At 36.8% G+C, this 14,473-nt stretch overlaps 1 protein-coding gene across 41 annotated transcripts in view; it reads right to left on the reverse strand.

Annotated features, from left to right (window-relative positions):
* Positions 1-14,473, reverse strand: part of Ptprd (protein tyrosine phosphatase receptor type D) — a 2,240,535-nt gene that overhangs the window by 827,107 nt on the left and 1,398,955 nt on the right. For all 41 annotated transcript variants that reach the window (XM_031377711.1, XM_031377696.1, XM_031377694.1 and 38 more), the window contains exon 9: positions 9,396-9,454. The gene's annotated coding sequence lies outside the window, so the exon portion shown is untranslated. The remainder of the gene's footprint in view (positions 1-9,395; positions 9,455-14,473) is intronic.

A 14,473-nucleotide genomic window follows, 5' to 3' on the forward strand; every position in this document is an offset into this window, starting at 1 on the left:
AGAGAGAGAGAGAGAGAGAGAGAGAGAGAGAGAGATGGGTGTACAGATTTGGGTAGGTGAGAAAGTAGAGTAGCTTGAAGGAGTTGTGGGAGAGGAACAATAATCAGAATTTATTGTATAAAAAATGTCTCTTTTCAGTAAAAGAAGAAAGAAAAAGTAATTGATAGAGAAAAAAGGCACTGAGTGAACAGATGAAGAAAGAAAATCCAAGTAATAGAGAAAGAAGATACACAAAATACTCCAATAAAATGGGACAAAAAAGTATGTGAACATCACTATCTAGTATCTCACAAAATAGACTTTGAGTTAAAACTAGTCAGTAGAAATAAGGGCATACTTTATTCCCACTAAGGGAACCAAGAATATATTACTATCCCAAACACCTATGTACCTAACTGAAAGGTACCCAATCGCATAGTAATACTGGATTTAAAGAAATAGACTAATATTACTCCATCAGTAGTAGATGATTTTAATACCCCACTTTTTTCAATAGACAGGTTGCTAGATAAAACATGACTTTACATAGCGATACATCAGAATTAATTGACATCATATGTTAAATAGATTTAACATCTATATACAGAATGGTATTTCCAAACACCAAGGAATACACATTCTACTCATCATTACATGGAAAAGGTTTCTAACAAAGAACACACAGAGTTGTGGATCCCAATCCCAGTGTATAGCCCTACAAAACACACTGTCATCTAGGGTTCGTGGTACATTAAAGATGTGGCTGGATGATTACAAGAGCTAGAAGATCAGGAAATTGTTTTTAGATTGTGTCTCTTAGTAATGTCAGAGGCTATACTTATAAAGTCTCACCAACATGGTGCCTAAATATGAGAACAGGTACCACACCAATGAATATGCCAAGAATTATAGGAAATTACAGAAAGTTGAGAGCAGGATATGGTCTTTCTCGGGCAAGAGCATGCCAATAGGTCATCCACTTCCAAAATGTGAGCCCTTGTATGTACGAAAACATATATACAAGTAAATTTATATGAACTTAAAAGATATCTAGGAAGATATATGCATATGCATATATATATGGCAATAACAATTAATGACAAAAGAGACCTCAATTTTGAAAGACAATGGAGAGAAGTACATGAGAGTGTTAGGATAGGGGAAAGAGAAAGGAGAAATGCTGTTATTATAATCACAAAAATAAAAAACAGTGATAGTAGTAATATCATTAGTGTATTGTAAATTAAATGTACATGCCTAAGTATAGATTTCCCTGTCACCAATTTATTCTTTTCATCTAATCAATTCTTTGGAATCAGATACCTGTTTTTTTGTTTTTTGTTTTTTGTTGTTGTTTTTTTAACTGAAGAATAATCACTTGCTCATCTGGACTAGATTGAACCCTTATGTAAGTTCCTTTATTGCCTTTAGAATATTGCACTTTTTGTAATTTTTGATGTGGTTCTCTAAGCTAGATAAATAATGTCACCTTTTCTTCTTTATGCCCCTTAGACTCTAACTAATGATTGGGCAATAGATAGCATTTGTTCTTTCTGAATGGATTATTATTTTTCTAAATTGTTCTATTTATTTACATTTCAAATGTTGCCCACTTCCCTTTATCCCCTCCAAGAGTTCTTTACCTCATTCCCCCGTCCCTTACCTCTGAGAGGTGCTCCCCTGCAACCCAACAATTCTTGGTTAAAGATTTTGAAGGTAAGTTGGTGACCCTATCCCTCCACTGGGGGCTCTGTCTATCTACTCTAGGTGGTCTCTTCCTGTTCCCTCACTCTCACTTCCCACATATGCTTTATCTCTGCTACCACCTAGGAAGCTTTCCCATAATACAATGTCAGTTTCTCTACTTTCAAGACAGCCTCTGCTGGACCCTCACCTGCATAAAATAGCAGGTGCATTTGTAGCATATTTGGCTATAGTCTCCATCACTGACCTTGCAGTTGTCCACCAAGCCTCCTTAAATATTGTCTTTAAATACATGTCTTTTCACCCCAATCTTCTATTTAAAATCTCCTGTGGAAGATAGCTGCATTCAAGTTCTACATCTTCAATATCCCCGTTATCTTAAATTTCATTCTTTATCTTTTCCTATCAGTGTTTATCTGAAGCCTGATACTGTTTGAAGAGGACAAGCTCTTACTCTGTTCTGATGAGCCAATTATTACTAGCTGCGAAGTATGTCTCACTTCACCATCTATCACCACTACTGACTCCCTGACTGCTCTTCAGTCTGCTCTCTTCATTCATCCATAGTTAATCCAATGTGATGAAAGTAGAGTGTGAGAGTCATTGAAGGTGTTTATGTCTTTAGCATGGAGTTGTCCTGAATGATGCCAGTGTTGTTGTGAAAGGCCCCAGAGCTGCTCTGTGTTTCCTACCATAGGAAGACGCTACCTAGCCTGACATGATCTTGGAGCTGGACTTTCACTTTCCCACACTGGTAGACGTAATTTACTGTTGTTTATAAACAATGTTTGGGTACTAAATATATTTAATAGAGTAGGCAAAGTAAACCATGTTATTGTGAAATTTTTATCTATAGTGGTATCACATCTACAACAAAAAATTAATCCTTAAATCTGTGCTAATATTTTATGTGATGATGTCAATTATACAAGGTAGTTTCAACAATACTTGTGAATATATACTTGTGAATATATAAACAATACTTGTGTATATTGTATATATGTGACATGAAAAATGATAATGTCTTATTTTAGGGATCATAGTCTATTTTATTAATGTCCTTTATATATGATGATTCTAACCTGGGAAGTGTCTGCTATGTTCAGCTTAGCCAGTTACACTTTTGTTCACTTTATAGGGCATTTGAGACATGTATTAGATGCTAGTAAAATTCATATTGTGTAAAAATGCAAAGCCACAGGCAACGGGCATCACTTAACTACTAAAATTTGTAGGTCTCAACAACAACAACTAATCACACACACACATGCACACACATACTGCAACACAATATTACATATTACATATTACACAATACTACATATTACATATTACAAGTTAATCTTGGACTAGTTATATAAGCAAGGTTTGAAGTCACAACCATCTTGCTTCAACTTCATGAGTATGAGATTATAGGCATATATCTTCTAATAAACACTTTGTAAATTTATCTTCTGGGTTATCTTTGATATTTGAATCTCTAAGCCCTCATTTTTAGATGAGAAATAATTCAGCAACAAGGCACAAAAATATACAATTTAAGCAAACTCAGGTTGATTCACTAACATTTTGTTTTGTTTTGTTTTTTCTTCTTCACAATCTATTACCGGGTGGATTGTGGAACAGGAGGCAAGTGAACAATACTCCTTACAACCAAGGCTCAGGAAACAAAAGAAAGGGCATAAAGATTATAAGAAACAGAGGCCCAGGACACCAGGTGTAACATAGTCTCTTCTAGCATGTTCCCTAGCATGACAGGGAAGCTGTACTTATCAAACCTCAACAATCAAGAACCAGCATACTGACAACACCAGCTGATGTGCCAACATGGATGAGGGAAATTTCACAAGTCTCTGTCTCTAGATGAAGAGCTACAACCAAACAGTTACTGCTTAGAGAGGGAGAATCAGTGTTTTTTTTTTTTTTCTAGAGACCAGTTCCCCAATAGATTATCCAAACCTAATTGGTAAGCTCTAAACACATGTTCATAAGAGTAACAATAAATTGGTTAAGTACACATACACACACACACATACACAAACACACACTCTATGTGCTATGTATACACAAACTGAATTAGCCTATATGGTCCTTAATTATGATTTTTTAGAGCTGGATAATATAAGTCAGAGAGTCATAGTTTAAGTACTCAATGTTTCCCAAGGTTTCTGGAGTAAATCTGACCAGGAGCCTGTGGTGTTATGTGGCTTTGTTGGAATCTTTATTTTTTTACGAGATGTTTTCTTTATTTACATTTCAAATATTATCCCCTTTCCTTGTTTCCCCTCCGAAAACACCCAATCCCATCCTCAACTCCCTGCTCACCAACCCATCCACTCCTGCTTCCCTGCATTCCCCTACATGGGGGTATCAAACCTTCACAGACCTAGGACTGCTTCTCCCATTGATGTCCGACAAGGCCATCCTCTGCTACATATACAACTAGAGCCATGGCTCCCTCCATGTGTACTCTTTCCTTGGTGGTTTTGTCCCTAGGAGCTCTGGGATTACTGGTTAGTTCATATTGTTGCTTGTCCTAAGGGGCTGCAAACCCATTCATCTCCTTGGGTCCTTTCTCTAGCTCCTTCATTGGGTACCCTGTACTCAGTCCAATGGATGGCTGAGAGCATCCACCTTTGTATTTATCAGATGCTGGCGGAGCCTGTATAGGTGTATAGGAGACAGCTATATCAGGCTCCTGTCAGCATTCACATGTTGGCATCCACAATAGTGTCTGGGTTTGGTAACTGTGTATGGGATGGATCCCCAGGTAGGGCAGAATCTGGATGGTCTTTCCTTCAGTCTCTGCTCCACACTTTGTCTCTGTAACTCCTCCCATGGCTACTTTGTTCCCCCTTCTAAGAAAGACTGAAGTATCCACACTTCTTGAGCTTCATGTGGTCTGTGAATTGTATCTTGGGTATCCCGAACTTCTGGACTAATATCCACTTACCAGTGAGTGCATACCATGTGTGTTCTTTTGTGATTGGGTTACTTCACTCAAGATGATATTTTCTAGTTCCATCCATTTGCCTACAAATTTCATGAATTCATTGTTTTTAATAGCTGAGTAGTACTTCATTGTGTAAATGTACCACAATCTTTGTATCCATTCCTCTGTTGAGGGACATCTGGGCTCTTTCCAGTTTCTGGCTATTATAAATAAGGCTGCTATGATCATGGTGGAGAATGTGTCCTTAGTATATGTTGGAACATCTTCTGGGTATATGCCCAGCAGTGATGTAGCTGAAGAATGAGGCCTAGTACGAGGACCAGGATTATGTAATCCTAGATTTTTCTACCTTTTTGCTTTGTTTTTCTGTACCATACTAGCTCCAAAGCCACAGGATAAGCCTCCACAGATGATAACCTCTGTGACTCTATGCCAAACAAACACTTTTTATTTTAAGTTGATTATTTGAAGAATTTTGTTACAGCGAAAATGCAGGCTAGCCTAGCCTTCAGACAAACCATTAGATACATACTGCTCAGTGTAAATCAAATTGCAAGTAACTTACTTCAGTGCTCTTTTTAAATGACATGCAAATAGTGCAAAACTTTTTGTTCTTACCCTTGAATAAACAAATGCAACTCGATCAAGCAGAAATGTTCGGAGAATATCCCACTGATAGTTCTTCTTTTGACCACAATAGTCTGGATACTCAATTAACCTTTTCTTAATTAAGTTAAGTTATACTTTACCTTGGATTGTAAAATTAGCATTGTAATCAAAGATCTCTATAGAGACTTTAATGTGTCTATGGTATTTGTAGTGTTAATTATTACTTTACAGAAAATAATAGAGATCAGGTTCATGTAATGAGATGCTTTAGCCAATCTGGTTTATGTTTCCAAAATACATTAATCAGAACTTTATGAGCAAGCCTTAAAAAACACACAAAGTAACCTTGGTATTTCTGCTTTTTTTCAGTTGATGGGATTTCTAAGGTGTCATGAAGATTATAAAAACATACTACTGTGTGTATAAAAAAAGTAGACACTGGTCCATACTAAATTATGTACCTTGTAATATACAGTAAATGGCTATTATTATAACAGATTACTTTAAGTTTATTCAAATGAGCTAAGCCTTTGGCTACAGATATGGCAGGATTGTCATCTTCATTTTTTTGGCTTGTACATTTCCAAATTGGACATTGTAGCAGTGTCTGGCCAGCAAGAACTTGATCACATTATGAAAACTGAATCTGACAGTAACATGAAGACAAAAGCTCATTTAAACGAATTGACCCAAATTGGCCTGTGGTCCTACAACTAAATGCTGTGATCCTCTGTCTGTAGACTGGTTAATTCAAAACAGCTGAAAGTCATTGTAACATAATGTTTTCATTGGTCCCTCCAGATTTCAACTTGGGTTTGATTCCTGATAGTACAACTATGAGGCACTGGGGGAGGGGTAATTTAGTTTTCTTTATTTTTAAGTCATTTATTTTAATATGGAGATAATTAAATTGTGTACTTCAGAAATGTGCTATAAAGAGTCAATATAGCTTGTATACAATGAACTTCAGACATATGATACATTATCAAAAATTAAGCTTAAAGGCACTAGAGAGATGGCTAGGCAATTAAGAGCAATTTGCAGCTCTTTCAAAGGTCCTGCATATTGAGAATTACAAACAATTGTAATTACATCTCTTTAGGGTTACCCAGTGCCCTCTTCTGGTCTTGTATGGTATCAACACACATGCAGTGTACGTGCACATGTATGCATACATACACATATAAGTAAAAAAGAAAATAAAATTTAAATATATTGTGTAAGGACAGTTTCTAATGGTGCAATGAAACACCTTGACCAAAAACTAATTCTGGGAGATAGGATTTTTTTTAGCTTACACTTCCACATTGCTGTTTATCAACAAAGAAAGTCAGAACAGGAACTCAAGCAGGGCAGAATCCTAGAAGTAGGAGCTGCTGCAGAAACCATAGAGGGGTGATGCTCACTGGCATGCTTTCCCTGGCTTATTCAGCCTGCTTTCTTAAAGAAGCTAGAGCTAGAAGCACAAGGGTAGCACCACTCACAAAGGGGTGGTCCCTCCCTCATTGATCACTAATTGGAAAAATACCTTACAGCTGTATCTTATAAAGTCATTTATTTCCTCAACTGAGGCTCCTTCCTATCTGATGACTGTAGCTTGTGTCAAATTGACACAAAACCAGCCAGTACATTATTTAAGCAGGAAGGTGTATTTGTAATAAAATAGCTGTCACTTTCTTGGCAAAAGTAAGAAGATTTTATAAAAAAGTTTAGATTATTGCATTTCTTGCATTGAAGACTGACACAATACATTCACACACTACAAAGGAAAGAAGAATGTCTAATTCAATACAACTTTAGGTGTGAGCTTATGATGTCAGACACATGGAAGAAAAGACCTGAAAAATACTCTTTACAAAGGTTGTCTTAGATATACTAGTATTGGTTTCATACAACCCTTTACCAAGATGTATTGTTATTTTTATGGACAGTATGGAGAAGGCAGGATTATAAAGTGTTGGGCAGAAATGGCAACTGTCTGAAAAGCCACAAGAAAGATATTGTGTAAAATGAATACTTAAACATCACTCTTGTGGTTGTCTTAAATCTCAATTTTTGACAGAATGGAAAGTTCAGAGTTTGGGCTTGGGATTCTTGCCCTAATTATTTAGTTGTTAGAGACCTTTGTCTCATTGACTACCAGCTTCATGTTTGATACAGAAGGATATGAAGATGAAGTGGAATGACTTTTGCTTTGTTTGTAGTGCCCACTAAGGCCTCAATATACTATCAATATTATTTGGTCGGGGTTTGCTCTTCTTCTTTTTTTTACTTGATGATAGGAAGGCCATGTTATTTTGTTGCTATTCCATCCTGGAAAGCCAGGGAGATGGGGAAAAGAGTTGAACTGGACAACTAGTCAATTTTCTTTCTGGCTCAGGTAGTTGCTATGCTATGCTTTTGTATCCATTTCATTTTCAGAAGATGAATTAAGGCATTTTGTTTATTTTCATTTCCAAATGTGACTATAAGTGGCAGTTGGTTTTCTGGTACTTTAGGCTATAGTGAAAATGATAAGATGATCCCTACAGTGGAACCACAAACCCCTTACAGGACAGCAAGTGTTTGGGAGCATTTTTCACACATAGATCATTAACTATTTTCCACTGTCACAGAGGTAGGTACTGGCACTATCTCTTCTTCATAGATGTCCACCCACATATCTGAGCTGACTGATAAGGGTATAGGTGGAGGAGAAGTCAGGCAAGACTTGGTCTATATTTACAAAATTTCCCCCTTCAGAATATAAATGTCTAAACAAAGTATATTTGAAATGAATTTTAAGAGCCCTAGGTAATTTAGAAATCACTCAGAAAGAAAATAGGAACATCACTTGAATGATTAGTTCTATGAGAACTAGTGTAGTCGACTCTGAACAACATTATTGTGTATGTGTGTGTTTACTTTTTCCTCAATGATCTCTGGAGCCTGATGTACTCAGAAAATGGAAAAGGATTGTATACAATGTCTCAAAGATTATGAGTACCATAAGCATTCCTCACAGTATCCAGATATTGTGGAGTTGACTTGAGTCTTGATCTATGTAAATGAAATGATGGGAACCAAAGAGGAAACAAGATGAAAGCCTGAGATAAGTGGCCCACATCTTTTTTGTTTAATTTTTATCTTGCTTGACTTCCATAGTACCTGGATATATGGAAGGTCCCTTTCTACTTTTTCTTTGTGCAGATATATTCTTTTCTTTAAAGTTATAAGAAACACGAAACCAGAAAATGAGGCGAACAGTAACACTGCAATAGCATTTTCTTAAAAACGTAGACTTTTATGTTCTTTAAAACTTCACCAACTTTAGAAAGTCAATGCAGAAATGATAATTCAATCCCTTGAGATTACTTAGGAATTCATTACTTGTTTAGTACTTAATGATAATATTTAAATTCTTAGCCAAAAGATCAAACAAGAACATGGAAATCATTTTTTCAAAGAATTATCTGATTTTTTTTTTAAACACTGGAAACATATTATTGACTGTAAAGGTAAAAGAAGAGTATCTGATGTGGAACTTGAAAGAACTATTGTGATAGAATGTGTAAGGTGGCAATGCTGCATTCCAAGCATAGATTGTTACTGAGAGATGAAAACCCAACACATCAACACATAGCAGGATGACCTGTTATTATTTAACAGAAATTAGATTTTAAAAATTGCTAATTTATTTGCTAATCTTTTTTCTCACTTTTTCCCCTCATCAACAATCAATAATTTCCTGGCATTCACAAGAACCAAAATAAACTATGTAGGTGAGACTACTGACAAGGGCTAATAATTTTTTTATCAGCAGCCACTAAACTCAGTCAACATTTAAATCTATAGTCATCTGCCACACCAATTCAAAAATTTAACCCATTGTTAGATTTCTTCCCCATTTGTACCTAAAATAACCCCAAATTCGGAACTGAAAATCAAATCTCTTGAAGGATAGGATTTGATGGATATATTAAATACTTAAAGCAGCATGGGGAGTCCTGATTTTGGTGATAGGCTAAAAAGTAGTCAAATTTACTTCTCTTAAATGGTGAATTAAGATCATGTTCAACATACCATGGCCCCATGGTTTTCTTACAACATATATTTCATCAAGTCCAGTAAATTTTAAAAAAGAACAGGTTAAGATGTGCTATGGACTCACCATCTATGAGCTCTGTAGAGTGTTTCAGAAACAGTTCCTGGCCTCAGAATGTTGAACACCTAGCCAGAAATACAGAAAACAACCAGTTAAAACTCAGAGTTAAGTCACTTTTAAGATGTAATTTTGTCTTCTTCTTTTGTGAAAGGATTAAGATATAAATGGAAAACAAGATAATAAGAAATTGACAGCAATTTTATAAACCACAATTTTTGAAAAAAATAGGGAACACTTAAAGTAACATGGAAATCTCTATAGATTTGTAAAATAGCAAAATTGAATCTTATTTATTTGTTGAATTGTGACCACCATGCTTAGCAACATGGACATACTTTTTTTACAATATTTACTTCATTATTTCCAGTAAATATCTAAATACCATACTTGTTCTGTAAGATTGCATGCCTTTCTAAATATCCATCTTTAGGCCTTTATATAACATATATTCCAAGGTGGTTGGGAAATAACTTGCAAACAAACAAAAAAAGAAAACCTAAAGGAAACCATTGTCTTTCCTACTAATTTCTAGGGCTAATCAGCAAGGAATAATTTCAAATCTTAAAACATTCTATCTTGTAAAATCATCTCATTAATTTTTAAAAAGCTATACCTCTAAGGTGAATGAAAAGTCATTGTCTTAATTCCCCAACAGAATCCTTAAATAGGTTTCAAGTCTAATCTATTGACTCTTGCTAATTTTGTTTTCAAAGGGATTTCACCCTTTAAAATGTGCAACACTTATTCCCCCTTCAGTCCCCAGAAAGTTGTCCTTTTATGCAGCTACCCTGTGACATTCTGTCATCTCATCTCCATGGTCCTACCAGATGACTCAGGCTTCCTCAACTCATTGTGCTTTCCTTTAACCCACACCATATTTCTCTGTGTCACATGACTAGCTGGCTCTCTATCAGATTGCTTCTCCTTTCATGCCAGCTATCCATAAACATGCTAAATTTTGCAGTTAGGTGCCAGTATGTAGTTGTGCTCTTCACAGTGGACTATATATGATCCTTCATTCTGTGATTCCCATTCACATGGTAGCTTCCTGAGAATCTAGAGGAGAGAAAAGCTAAAAGGCCCAGAGGATGGTATTTTAGCAAACAGGTCTCAGGATCTCCCTCATTTCTATTATGAGGCTCCCTAAAGTTTTATCTTGTAAGAAAGAACCAAACTGAAGGATTTTGAGTAAAACTTCCATTTTGAATAGGGGTCAAATAAAGTTTAAGTTCCCAAGACTTCCTTGGGTAACTGATACCCTGCTTGGCAGAGAGAGACATGTATGTGGGTAACTGACATTCAGCTTGGCAACTTGAGACACGAATGCTAAGCAAGTCTCCCTGCTGCAGGGGAATAAATCAACCACTGAGAACAGGGTAAGTGTCCCACATAGAGAAATGTCCATGGGAAAGCCTGTTATTCCTGAACCCTGATTGGTACAAAAATGTTACTCTAACTTGGTACATATGTTTGTGGTTTTCAAGCTCAAATGCTCTGTAACATTTTGGCTACAGGGTGGGGTGGGGTGGTGTTGCATTTCAGCACCCGAATTTGTTCTGCATCCCTGGTAGATCAGTAGCATCTTGATTATAATAATTCGTTTTTCTTTTCTCCATTGACCTGTTTTTGAGTGTGTTGGATCTAAGCAGACTCTATAACAATGTAAGTGACGATGCTCTTTAAGGCAACATGTTGGGTGTCTACTACAGCATTCAGCCTACCTGGAACTAAACGGGATTGTTTAGTGGCCTCTGTTGTAATGCAGTCTGTGGTACTCTCCACAGTGACTATTTTTGCCTCATTCTAGGTTATATATCAGACTCTTCGACACAGCAGCAATATATTTTGAAGCCATTCTCTATTGTTTCATTAACTAGTGCATTATATTTGTTAAGAAATGCTATAATTTTTTCATAGGTAATATTGTACTAGAAATAATTACTTCTACTGGAGAAAGAAAGTGTTTATTTTTGTACTGGCATCAAGATCCCTCTAGCTAAATGCCTAATTTTTACTAAGGCGCTCAAGGTAAATGATAGCTTCAAAATCAGTCTTCCAAAGCTATGTTTGTAGGCTTCTGTTTTCAAGCCCTGTGATAGAAGGCAACAGTGCTGCAAACCACAGTCAGAACTTGTCAAAGCTCCTGGCTGCAGTATGATTTCAAATCTTCTCAAACCTCTACTGGGGATTTTATGCCCACAAAGAGGAAATGAAAGGTAACTTTCTTCCCTTTTCAAAGCAATAAGCAACCACAAAGCACACGACTTCGAGTTCTTCACATATTACAATGCAATAGCTTTTGAAGTTTAGATCAAAATAGATATCTGACAAACATTATCAATACTAAGTCATGAAGTCACCACAAATTTATTTCTGACATTCTTTTACTCACTTCCTCTTATCACCACAAAATATTCCACCCACTTACTTTTAGGTAACCTGTTTGAGGCCACAATGGAAAGATCTTGATGTAGACCAAATTTATCTGTTTCAACAATTTCTTCTACTTCCTGCTTATAATGTTTTATTTGGTAAAATAATTTTGAAGGCATGCTTCCTTTTTAGGCCCTACATAAGTGAGGGAAATCTTGAGGAGTTGGTCATCTCTCTGTTTCCTTCCTTAGAAGTGAAGATGAGACTGGAATCCAGATGTACAGCTGCTTTTTTGTTTGCAAACAAAATTATACACAGACATATGTTTCATTGACAGTGTTTACCATATTCAAAGGCTACAGAGTAACATTTTGATACATACATATAATGTGTAATGATCAGATCAAGATAGTTCTATCTGTCACCTCAACTCATTATTTTCTCTCTCTGATGGGTTCACTCAAGTTCTCTCTTTCAGATATTTTGTGAAAGGCTCGTTGAATATTGCCAATAATCATTGGTCCTAAAAGCTGTGGAGTACCGTCAGTAATGTCTAGCAGGCAGCTGCACCCTGTGCACTTAGTGTTCCTCATGCTCTTCTATCTCCTACATCCTTCTGACGTGGACTATCAAGCCCTCAAACTGTGTTTTACAGCTTTGAATAGAGGCTCTAGTCTAGAGTTTGTGAGATTTTTAATCTACATGTTGAGCAGTTCTATTGCGTTAATATGTAATTTGTTGTGGTAAAGCATGTCTCTCTACGTGATATTTAAATTCAGATTCAATTTGCCAGGTGGAGCTACTCCTCACAGTTTTCATGGGCATTTAGGAAAACCATTCTGCTCCTCAGACCGTCATAAACCATTCTATGATTTTAGTTTCTAAGTGACACATCATGATAGCACATACTCATGGAATACTATGTTATGTCAATATGTGTAATATATGTAGTGATGAAATCTATGTAATTAATATTTCTATATTCTTATGAATTCATTTTTGTTTTTCTTTATAAAACATGTAATTATTGTAAACTATGGTCATCCTGTTGTCAAAAGTATGACTGAGCCCTTCTATCTGACATTATTTTAAAATTTGCTATTTTGTTTATGAAGTTAAGTCCTGATGGTCTGTGCAGTTATTTTAAGAAGCATATTGGAAATTAGTAAAGCATATGTTTGTGTGTATGTGTGCTCATATGTGTGTGTACCTGTATATTTGCATGGATGTGGGCATGTTTGTGGGTGATGTGTGTATAGAGCAGGTGTGTGATGAATGTATGTAATGTTAACTCTCTCTGACAATGTACACACATGTTGCATATACATACATACATCATATATACAGATTGCCACACATATTATACAAACATCATATATGGGACAAATACACAGGCACATACACATTCTTCTGAATAAAGGTAGTATTATGTGCATTGCTATATATATATATATATTTTTTTTTTCAAAATCTATGTCTTGTAAACATGTTTACCTCTGCATCCTTGTTGCCATGAGTGAACAGCCTTAGACACATATCCTGTCATCAGAATATACAATCTCATTACATGCCGAGAAATATGGAGCCAAGTCACCATGAATCTGGTGATTAAATCTATAATTTCTCCCTTCTCTTTCTTAAATATTTGTACACAATGTAGATGCACTAGCTGGTTTTGTGTGTCAACTTTACACAGACTGGAGTTATCACAGAGAAGGGAGCTTCAGCTGGGGAAGTGCCTCCATGAGATCCAGCTGTGGGGCATTTTCTCAATTAGTGATCAAGGGGATAGGACCCCTTGTGGGTGGTGCCATCCCTGGGCTGGAAGTCTTGGGTTCTATAAGAGAGCAGGCTGAGCAAGCCAGGGAAGCCACGCCAGCAAGGAACATCCCTCCATGGCCTCTGCATCCTGCTTCCTGACCTGCTTGAGTTCCAGTCCTGACTTCCTTTGTGATAAACAGCAATGTGGAAGTAAGCCAAATAAACCCTTTCCTCCTCAACTTGCTTCATGGTTATGATGTTTGTACAGGAATAGAAACCCTGACTAATACAAAATTTGTACAAGGAGTGGGGTATACCTGTGACAGCCTGACCATGTTTTGGGGAGGACTGTGGAAGGACTTTGGAACTTTGAGCTAGAAGAGTCATTGGTTGTTAATAGCTCTATGGGATGTTGTGTAGGAGCTTGGAAGATAACGTTGAGAACGGTGCAGAGCATGGAGGCCTGGCTTGTGAAATTACAGAGGGAAGATTAAAGACTCTCTCAGGGCCATTGCTATTTTGATTGTGAAGATTCTGTAGTTTTGGTTAGCTGGGGCTGAAGAATCAGCTGTGATTAACAAGATACCAGAAATACTAAAGTGAAAACTTTATATTACTGGGACTATTGATGCTGGTTAGCTGGAGCTAAGAAATTAGCAGTGATTAAGAAAAGACCAGCATCACTGAGGTGACATCTTCTGGGAAGTGTTTTCTGAGAGCACAAAGAGGCTGTGTTGCAGAGATAGCCAAGGTTGTACCTTGTGCTGCAGCAGAACATGGTAATGGGTAAGAGTCACCCAGGTGGTACTGGTTTTAACAGCAAGAAGGGGTCATGAAGAGCAGCTGAGGCTCAGCACAGTGAGAGGCCATGGAAGGTCATAAGTGAAGGTGCAACCTCAGTTTGCAATTGATGGCCCAGGACTGAAGGTGTCATGCAAAGGAGTTGAGGC

The sequence above is a fragment of the Mastomys coucha genome, unplaced genomic scaffold (assembly GCF_008632895.1).
Source record: "Mastomys coucha isolate ucsf_1 unplaced genomic scaffold, UCSF_Mcou_1 pScaffold18, whole genome shotgun sequence".
NCBI lineage: Eukaryota > Metazoa > Chordata > Mammalia > Rodentia > Muridae > Mastomys > Mastomys coucha.